The sequence below is a fragment of the Camellia sinensis genome, chromosome 3 (genome assembly GCF_055761805.1).
Source record: "Camellia sinensis isolate YWXY chromosome 3, ASM5576180v1, whole genome shotgun sequence".
Classification (NCBI taxonomy): Eukaryota; Viridiplantae; Streptophyta; class Magnoliopsida; order Ericales; family Theaceae; genus Camellia; species Camellia sinensis.
Window position 1 is genome coordinate 159,513,271 of NC_138963.1, and position 11,169 is coordinate 159,524,439.

The window sequence follows — 11,169 nt, forward strand, 5'->3', positions numbered from 1 at the left end:
TATCAATTTGGAGCCACATTGTCATGTAACCTGCATGCTGCTCTAGCTTTGTCTGCATCAATCCCTAAGGGTAGGCCAATGTAATTTACATATATGTATATATATATTTGGTTTAATAACAAAGAGAAAATAAGGGAAGAAGTAAGAGAATGGTTTTTGGTTCTCTAAGTTTGTTGTTTTGGGAAGAAAGTGTACCGTGTCTCTAAATAAAATGTCTAAATGCATATTGGCAGGTATTCACTTTTTTGCTAACTTCAACTTGTCATAAATAAATAAAAAGTAACCAGAATGCAAGACCAAAACTCATTAAGCACTTGATGTCATTAGTTTTATAAGTTATGCTTTTTACATTGTTTCATGGAAAAAAAAAAAAAAACATTTTTGCTTGTAGTTTTTCACTGCATGCAAGGCAATCTCTTCACTCATTGTGTTTTTATTTATATTTTAAGAGTTAATATACTTATTAAAAGAAATAATTTCAGAATTAATATAGATCCTTATGTCAAATCTGCAGGTGGTTGTTGCAACAATTGCTTTTGGACTGGGGATTGACAAGTTAAATGTCCGAAGAATCATTCATTATGGTTGGCCACAGGTATATTCCTTAGATTTGATGTCTTGGCAATGTGTTGAGTGCTTTGGACTTATCTGAATCCATTTATAATTATTTTATCATTGCTGTTTGCATCCATGCTGATTATTTGTATACTTTTCAGTCATTCGTTGATTTCGCAGCATATACATATATTTCAAAACTTTTAAATTGCCTTCATATTTTAAGTCTCTTAAATTGTGTTACTTCATGTTTCAAGTTTTCTCCACTTTTAACTTTGCATATTGACTGTGCCCACCTTATCTATTTCCTTCTTTTTCATTTTCGTTTGTTTGATGTTGCAAACTTCTCATAACTATTTAGTCTGTTTACAGAGTTTGGAAGCATATTACCAAGAAGCTGGTCGATCTTTGTTAGCAGATTGCAGTGAGTAATTTAACAACTTTGACTACCTAAGCTTGTCATGAAGCTCCTTGATAGTCAAAGTTAACATATCCATAATTCTTAATATCCCACCCTTAGTTAACATATTTTCTTATCCTCTGTTAATCATTTTTTGCCCTTAATTCTTAATATCCCACCCTTAGAAAATATGTTGCTTTCTTAATATCCCACCCTCTTCCAAATATTTATGTGAATGCAGAGCAAAAAACCATGGTGATGCTGGAGACATGAATCACATTGTTACATTATTTATCCAACTTGCCACACGTTTGGAAGATAGTTCTAAGCCTTATCATGAAAGAGATGAGATTATGAAGAATTGGAAAGATGGTTCACCTGCTGGGTTTGGCCACACTACCTCAAAGTATAAGAAGAAGCTCAACAAAGTGAGTGAAAGGAAACAAATTAGGAGTAATGGTACCTTCTCCAATAATGGTGGTTTTGATTATGGAGTATATGCATCTGATCGAGAAATCAGAAAGTGCTTATCCAGGTTGAATAAAAAATCCATGGACTCTGGAAGTGAGACATCTGATGAACTTGACAGGTCTTCTGAAGAAACCAAGATTGATAGTGAGAGTACTGCCTCGGACTCAATAAGTGACTCCGATTTCCAATCAGAAAGTGGATTAGGGGGGTCAAGAGGAGATGGATACTTAATTGTAGATGATGGGTTTGATCCTCTGACTGATGAACGTGAATGGGGTGCTCGAATGACCAAAGCAAGCCTTGTTCCTTCTGTTACTAGGAAATATGAAGTAATTGATCAATATGTTACTGTAGCCGATGAGGAGGAAGTGAAAAGGAAGATGCGGGTTTCCTTACCTGATGATTACGCTGAGAAGCTCTGTGCTCAGAGAAATGGCATTGAGGAGTCGGATATGGAGATTCCTGAAGTTAAGGATTATAAACCTAGAAAACAGCTTGGAGTTGAGGTGATAGAACAGGAAGTTTATGGCATAGATCCTTACACTCATAATCTTCTACTCGATTCTATGCTGGAGGGATCGGATTGGACGATTCTTGATAAGCATTTGTTTGTTGAAGATGTTCTCCTTAGCACTCTGAATAAGCAGGTGCAGCACTTCACAGGCACTGGAAATAGATTTATTTTCTTCTAACTGAATTCTGATGTGCACTAGGTGCTGAAGGAGGGGCATGGAATACTGGATCGACACTACTTGTTAGTAGAGGCTTGTGAATTAAATTTTGTATCTGAAGAAGATTATATTTACTTGGATAGGGCTGGTTTGGGAAGTTGTTTACTTAGGGGATTACTTGATTGGCTGATTGCTTACTCAGCTTGACTGGTATATATCTATGCTATATATAGCTTGGGTTTGTGAGTTTAACCTTTTAAAGATTCTATTTGTCTGATGCATTCATCTTGTGTGAAGGTGAGGTTTATCAATTTTGAACGAACTAAGCTTCCTGAGGAGATTCTGAAGCATAATTTGGAAGAGGAGGAAATACTTTGCAGATATCTCCATTGAAGTTGAGAAAAGTGATGCTGAGGTCCAGGTGAATGTTTTACGGACAGCAACCCCCCGTTCCTGAGCTTAGACTCAAGTATTGTACATGTGAGGGTATTCTTTCAATTACAATCTTTGATATTCTGTTTTCTTTTTGCATGAGACAGGCCGAGGGAGTCTACAACCAAAGGCTTCAGAATTTGGCTCTTACTCTTGACAAGGTGGCTGTCTCTCTCTCTTTTTTTTTTTTTTTTTTTTCAATTTACATCTCTCTTTCATAAGAAGGGAGCATCTATGTTGTTAAATTTCGGACCCTAACTTTGACTACCTAAGCTTGTCATGAAGCTCATTGATAATTTGCACCTATAATGCTCCCTTTGGAATGGACAACTGGTCCTTCATTATGTATGGCAGCTTCTTCCTTATGGTCCTTGTAATTTAACTACAACAGGGCTAAAATATAGATCTGTTGCATACTAATTTTTCAGCTCTTCAAAGCCTACCACTTGTGTACTCATCACAGTCAACCACAAAGATCACCTACTCAATGCATATACAACGTTATTCGACTCACCAAGAGGAGGCTACACTAATTCTGGTATAAATTAGTGTAAGAATTTGCACCAGGGGAACAACTACAACATATTAGTGTAAGAATTTGCACCATGGGAGATATGTGTCAGTCTTACCGAAGGGCAGTTTCAGCAGGTACAGATGTTGTTCGAATTGGAATGTAGTTCTATAAATAGGATGTATATAATGTACACTGTATTGATGAAACTTAATGTTTAATTTTGACGGGTTGAAATTCAAAGCATCAAGCAGATTCTTGGACTTCAGCATAGAAAACAGTATGATAGTGTGAAGACTTTGAGATATGGTCATTTGATGATCATGACTGATCAGGTTTAAAACATTTAACTTCTTGTTTTGTTTTTTCTTTTGGTTTTATCTATATGTTGATTCATTACTGATGTGTGTTTTGCATATCCTTCAAAATGCAATCATATAAGGCTGCATAACCAAGAGGTACACTCTCTTCCCTAAATTGCAGTGTTGAATCGATTCCAATCAACATCAAGCTATTACTTTAAATGTTTCAATAATGAAATTTTTAAATGTTTCAGTATCTGCAGAGGGCTCTAGCCAAGTTGAAAGATCACAACAACTATCAAGAAGGAGCAGCCAGGTAAAAAGATTCTTTGGTTCTCGAAAACCCATGTACTGCACACTGTTTGTTTCAATAAGTCTTTATCAATGCCTTTGGATTAAAGGCCTAATTTTAATAACATACAGTTTCTCCACACACACACACACATATATATATATATATATATATTTAAACTAGTTTTGTTGTTTTCCTTCCTGTCATATGAAGCAGGCCAGTAAATGCAGACTCCCAACTTGAGGTATTTCAGCATCTCTCATGCACAACACCACCATAAATTTCATCAGTTTATTTTTTTATTTTTTATTTTCATTTAAAAATAATAATAATCAGTTCACGTGAATAACAGGAAATTCAACAAGAAATTCATAGAAGCAGGTCTCAGTTGGAGGAGATGGAGAAACGGTTAAAGTACCTTGCACTGCCAGAAAAGCCCAACAATATCCATCTGTTTGAAAGTTCCAAAATTGAGTTGGCAATGATGAATTATATGTAAATCTAATTCCTTTTTTTTTCCCTAGGATTTTCGAAGAACATCCATTTGAAATTACGTTGATTCTATTCTCTCTCTGTGTCTGTCTCTCTTTGTCCTTGACACGATCGTAAAGAAATAAAGTTGTGTTGTAATGTTTATGATTGATGGGGAAATGTTCCGATCTTTTGCATTCCATGGCAACTGAGAGTGTGAAATGTTGTACTTTTGTCCCAAATTCCCAATAGCTTTTGCTAATCAAAGACCCAAAACTAGTAAGGGCACTCGTGCCCTAGTAAGTTATACTTTTGCCGACTAAATAAAGTAGTCGGTGTATCACCAAGCACATTTAGCGACTAAATAATTAGTCGTTAAAATTATTAGTTTTGGCAACCAAAGGATTTGGTCGCGAATAGGTCTATTGCCGACTAAAGTTTTAGTTGCGCAAAACATGCTTGGTCGCGGAATGTGACAATTGGCGACCAAAATTTTTTGGTCGCGGAATGTCACAATTGGCGACCAAAATTTTTGGTCGTGGAATGTCACAATTGGCGACCAAACTTTTTTGTCGTTCAATGTGATAATTAGCGACCAAACTTTTTGGTTGCGAAATGTGTCAATTGGCGACTAAGATATTTGGTCGGGAAAATATCACTTTTCGCGACCAAAGTGTTTTAGCGACTAAATGAATTAGTCGCGGTAATGATATATTTAGCGACCAAAAATTTAGTCGGCAAATCCGACTTTTCCCGACCAACCAAAATTTTGGTCGCGAATTACTTTTGCCGACCCTCAATTGGCGACCAAAGTAGCGACTAAAAAAATTGGTCGCGGATAACTTTTGCCGACCAAAAATGGGCTTTTAGCGACCAATTTTTTGGTCGGCAAAAGTGTTAATTCTTGTAGTGTGGTTTAGACATTCTACTAAGCTCATAATGCTTAATTGAGCTATCTGGCACAGTTACTCCTCTGACCGAACTGTGCGATCTCCGATTGCCATGAATCCTCTAGCTGGGCTACACCTAGCTCGACTTTCTTCATGTGGTCGACATATCACTTCAGTTTGCCTACTGACCGTATCTAGACACCATTGACCGGCTTGTCAACCATTGTTTCTACACTGAGCTATTTGAGCTCTAACTCGACCCATAGTGCGGCCCAATATTCAGAAACAAACACTTCCTAGCTTGGCCCAATTTGTTTACACAAATTACCCTCTCAATTGCCGCTTAATTCCATCTGCAGAGCTTGATTGGGATTACCTAACCTAGCAGAGCTAAAAAGGCTAGTCGGTCACACAAATTGCTCGGTTCCGTGATCTCTCGCCAACTGTCCAGCACGAAAACCCATCCCCCTAGCACGTCTGACACAACGTTAACTCCTTGGACAAGTGGCACACCTCCACTGGTCCTGTACGCTCGACACAGCCGTCACGCATTTCACTAAAAAATTTGAAAAGACTGTGCCTTTTCATATATCACATATATATCGTACATATTTGAACAGTCCCAATCACTGTTCATTATCTTCTGCCTTAGATCTAAGCACATCCTTACACCACTGAGCTCACAACCACTTTGAGAAGCATTTCTTCCGATTAACATTCGGGTTCATCTTCAAATTCGTAAGTTTTTCTTTCTCTGACACTTTTCTAGTACTGTATTACCCGTGTTCTTATCTCTTTTTTGCTTTTTGAATCACTATCCATCTCCATAAATGGCGTTTCAATACTAAAATTCGTATAAACATGCATAAAACGACCATGAACACCGCATGACTGGCACTAAAACGAATATGAAATTGTGATTTTGATCTAAAATCGTATTAAAACTAAAATAAAAACTTGTTTGTATCCTCATACATGAATTTGATCGAACTAGGAGTTCCTCTCCATGAAGTCAGGCAAAAACCTTGCCCCTTGGCCTAAACCGGGCTAAAACCTTGCCCTCAGTCATAACCGAGCTAAAATCTTGCTCGTGTCCTTAGCCGAGCTAAAATCTTGCCCAATACTTTGGCCGAACTAAATATAGCATGCACGCTCTTACTGCCGAGCTAAGTTTGATTAGTTTTCACTCTTACCAGAGCCCGGTCAACACTTGGGCATAACCTTTTTTATTTCTCACTTTGCAGACTTGACTAGACTGACTATACACTCCTTTTCTCACTTCACTTGGCGGTACCGCTCAACCGAGCTAACAAACTTTGCCAACCGACTGAACTACCACTTAAGTTATCTTCGTAAAACTAACTCCCATGGGAAAGTACTGCTTCATGGTGAGTTTGCCAGGCACCATTGCAAAGTTTAGAAAAGACTACGGTATCCCCAATGACATACAATTCACCTTAGCCGAGCTAGACACCATGCCTTGGGGCAAATCTGGCTTCGTCATTTTCAATCTACTATCCATTATAGAGGGTGGACTTCGGTTCCCAATTCAGTCCCTCATCTGTGAATTCATTAGGCACACCAGGCTATGCCCCACAAATTATCCACCAACGTTTATAGGATAATAAATGGCGTTGTCGAGCTAAATTGGCATCTCGGCCTCAACCTCGGTGTAATAACCCCGATATGTGATTAGAATATCATCCTTAATTAAGAATGCTTAATAAGTAATTATGATGGAAACATGTGTTAATTATGTGTTCTATGCTAATGTATTTGTCAGTCGTAGAAATATCTATCTGTGTTTATGTTTCATTATGCGAATTGATTGCCTTATCGGCGTCTGAACGCAAAATTGGCTACGTATATGTATTATTTGGAATTTTTAGAATTTTATTGTAGGTTTAATTGAAATTCAATTCGGAATCAAATAATTAGAATAAAATAATCTCAATTGATAACCCTTAACTCAAGTTCATTAAGTTCCACTAATTGAGCCTATATAAGGCTAATTGATTCTAGAAGCCTTAGATACACTTCATTGTCATCATCTTTTCAACAAAAAAGTAGAGAGAGGGAGAGAAGAGAGAACATTGAGATCAAGGCTAGAGGTGGAAGAATTGTTTGGAAAATTGAAAGGGTCAGAAGGGTCATACCAAGAATTGCTAAGATTCAAGAGAATTAATTGCCTAGGTAAGAAATTCAACCTTGAATTTGAGACATTAAGTTAGCTAACATAAGAATTCAAGAGGTTTAAGTGTTTAAACATGAGGATTGAGCTTAGAAGAAAGAATTAAGGTTGATTACATACAGGCATGCATTTTCATTTCATTTTGGGCTTAAATTCAAACAATTCTCACATGCATGAGGTAAGTTTAGCTTTGTTTTAAGAATTCATCACATTTCATGACATTCTATTCAAATTGATCATGTTTTGGAAGCTTTGAGTTCAATCCATTTCATGCATGTAAAGTATTTGGAGTTTCAAGATTAAATTTGACCAATTGGTTTGTTTTTTGGTCTTGATTTTGCGAAATTATTTTCAATTCATGGAATACTATGAGTTTACACATGTTTTCTTAAGTTTTGGCTTAAAAGAATGTGTTTTGAAGCTTTGGGTTTGAGTTTTGAAGCTTGAAGAGCAATCTGAAAATTCCAGAATTTGCACTCTTTGCTCGAGTGGTAGAGTTTGCATTTGAGTGAAGAATACGAGCTCCCAGTACTTTTGCAAAGTTGAGGGTTGGCTCGAGCGACCGGACCTGTGCTCGAGCGACCACTCTCATTTTTTATCCTTGGCGCAAGCGAACAAAGTTGCGCTTGAGCGTAAAATGAGAGCTCCAAGAAGTTTTACAGACCAAGGGGCCCACTCGAGTGACCAAAGTTGCGCTCGAGCGAACTGTCCATGTACGTTTTGGCATCCTCATTGCATCCTAGGCATTCATATGCCTTAATTAAGACATGATAATGAGCCCGCTCGAGTGACCAAAGTTGCGCTCGAGCGAACTGTCCATGTACGTTTTGGCATCCTCATTGCATCCTAGGAATTCATATGCCTTAATTAAGACATGATAATGAGGATAAGAGTTAGAAACACACGCTAAGAAAGAAGAATGATAAGACAAGCACTTTTGGGACAAATGTTCAAGTGTATCTGTCACGTGTTTGTGTACGCCACATGTTAGCACCTGCTTGATCAATTTGTTCTGTCCAAGTAATCTATTCTGTTACCGGAACTATCTATGAGTAACAACTCTGTAAAACTATGTTTGATTATAAGTATTTTCTGACTGAAATAATATGATCGGTTTTCTAAAATGCTATTTTATGAATCATGAATGAATGTCCAATTTTCTGAAATGTATTTGTGGCATCCTTAGTTTACGTGAACCGCGCCTGGAGGTAACAATACCGTGGCCAATATGCATGTGGCCCTTGCCTGAGGGTAACAATATGTAGTCTATGTTCATGTGGCCCTTGCTCGGTGGTAACAATACCGAGGCCTATGTTTACGTGGCCCTCGCCTGGGGGATACACTACCCTGGCTACTTGTGCACAAGATATTGACCTTTATGGTAGTTGGTACTGACTATGCATGTGGGGCTTTATGATCAATCTGACCTGTTAACTAATGGATATATGTAGACACCCATTTTTGACGGCCCTTTAAGACTTGGATGTTCTTGCAGGTACATCCGATGGTGAGTCTGATTGCTCACCGAACGCTCGAAGTCGGCGGTTGAACGCCACAGCTTTGAGTTTTTCAAACCTTGCATCCTTTTTACCTCATCTTTGGACCATGCTTAGGTCTTTTCAGAATGAGGTTGTTGATGGCTTGCCGGCCATCCTTGAAGGCTGCCGACCATGGTTTTTGGCCTGCCGACCGTTGATGTGCCTTACCGGCCATTAGTGCTTCCTGCAGATATTTTGTGATATTTTGTGCTAGCTGTTTGCACAGGTTCATGCATCTTCCAACACGTGTATGGCTGGATGTTTGTGAGGGGAATTTGTATTTTCTATGTATAGGACCCCTCTCTTGCATGTGGGGGGGTTAGAAAAATTTGAAGACAAAAATTCTCTCTCTCTAGATTTCTCTCTCTCTTACAATTTTGTGCCTTGAAGCTTGTTTTCTCTACACTTTTGCATACACTTCCTTTATAGAAGTTACTTCTCTTTGGGATGAGATTCCTTGAGACTTGATTTGAGCTCTAGCAAGTGGTTTTAGCTTGGATTTGTGCCTAGAATTGCTCTTTGCTTCAAGAGGTAGTTTACTTGCTTTCTTCACTAGTTTAGCATGCTTGTTTTGTCATATTTTTAAATTGTTTTGAGGCTAGTTTTGAACTAAAAAAAACTTTGTCTTTATGACCTAAAAGTGATGGTTTGAGGCCATTTTTTAGTTAGGGTGTGGTCCACCCTTGTCTCTTTGTTTGTTAAGCTTTTGTGGTATTATTCATCGCTTTCAAATCAACTTTTTTGGGCCTTTTAACCATTGAATTTCAGAGGTTTTCAGTCAAAAAAACCTTATTTTGAAGTCTAAAATTGGAGGGGTTAGCCTCCCCTCCTTGTCTCTTGCTTGCATGCCTAGTTAGCTTCACATATTAGCTTATTATTTTAGCTTTTTGTGGCTTGAGTCCAGCATGTTTTTGCCTCTAAAATAACTTGTTTTGGCTCTGTTTTGGGCTGGTTAGCTCAGTTGAGGCTTGTTTTGTATGGTTGTAGTGTTAATTCCTTCACTAGCTTAATGTTTTAAGGTTTTAATTGTCATTGGTTTGAGGTGGTTGCATGTTTTAGTGCTTTCAGTACTAATTTCCAGCCCTTAATCACCTCTGCAACCTCCCTCTTTTCTTGGTTTTATTTTTCTTTGAAAGTAGTTTAAACCACTTGCTTGTTTAAAGTATGAGATTTAGGCATTTGTGCTTAATGGTTTAATCCCTTTGGGGGTTCATTACCTATGGCATGAAGTCTCTTTCATGCCTAAAACAACCTTTGGTTTGAGTTTTCTTTCCATTTAGAGGACAATCACCCAATGGACTAAATGGATTAAGAATGGTTTGGTAATTTAAAAAAGAGTAAACAAATCATGCAAGTAAAAGAGGCAAGATAAGCATTCTTTGTGTTGCATTGCATGTGTTCAAACCGGACGTTAGTTTGAACACAAGGCAAATGGGACATTTCATACTCAATAGTGTTGAAATGTGCCATTTTCCTTGGTCTCCATTGCCCTTGATCATGCATGACAGGGTGGTGATCCTTCGAGTCTTATTTGTGCATTTATCGAAATTGTACAACTTGGATCTTTGGCTGTCATGCAATGAAATTGCTTGATTGTTGGTTTTGGATCCAAGTGTGTCACTCTTTTGAGGTTTCGAGATGATAGTGAGGGGTACAGTACAAACAAACCCTTAGAAAGACCTTCCTTTTTGCTCTGTTTGTGCTCTGTTGCAATGTGGTGACTCAGAGCATTAGTGGTCGGCAGTGCCTTATCAATGGCCGACAAGGCTTCATTTCTAACCGGCAGTGCACCTCTCTGGCCGACAGATGGCTAGCAGTAGGTGTCGATGGCCGGTAGACCACTAGTGTAACCCTTAACAAGGAATTGGTAAGGTGGAGCAGAAAGGTTCTAAAGTGTATTCAACCTTGCAAACAGAGCCTCTTAAGAGCAAAACAGAGGACTTTTCGAGGCGAAAACCGAGCGCATGCATGCATCCTTCGTGTCCCGAGGCCGTTCATTTAACTTGTCTAGTTAAATTAGCTAATTACTTCATGTTGTAATTAAGTAGCTTAGTCATTTTGTAATTAATTAGTTAAGTTTTTAATTAATTAATTCAGCTTGTAGTATCTAATTAGCTTAGAATAGTTAGTTAAATATTGTGTTGTAATAATTAGCTTAGCTTAGATTAGCTTAGCTCTTATTCATTTGGACCCTCCTTCGTGAGGGCATAATGTTGTAATAAGTGTGCGTACGTGTGTGTATATTTTCCAACCCTACGTCTTTCTCCATTTTATTTAATTGCTTTTGATGGTTAAATTAGGGATCATATTTCAATTAGCATATCACATGCTTGCATCCATTCATTCGTATTGCATACACCAAGGCTCGGTGCATCATTCAAACTGTATTATCATTTCAATATCTTATTTGAATATGTGTTTTACCACATGTTATCAAATCAATCC

General features: G+C 38.0%; 1 long non-coding RNA gene across 1 annotated transcript; it reads left to right on the forward strand.

The window, feature by feature from the left end:
- The first annotated feature begins 2,378 nt into the window (after positions 1 to 2,378).
- Positions 2,379 to 3,067, forward strand: LOC114272137 (uncharacterized). The gene is made up of 3 exons (XR_003632555.2): positions 2,379 to 2,518; positions 2,637 to 2,690; positions 2,958 to 3,067. It is a non-coding gene; the product is annotated as an uncharacterized LOC114272137 (long non-coding RNA).
- The last annotated feature ends 8,102 nt before the right edge of the window (positions 3,068 to 11,169 follow it).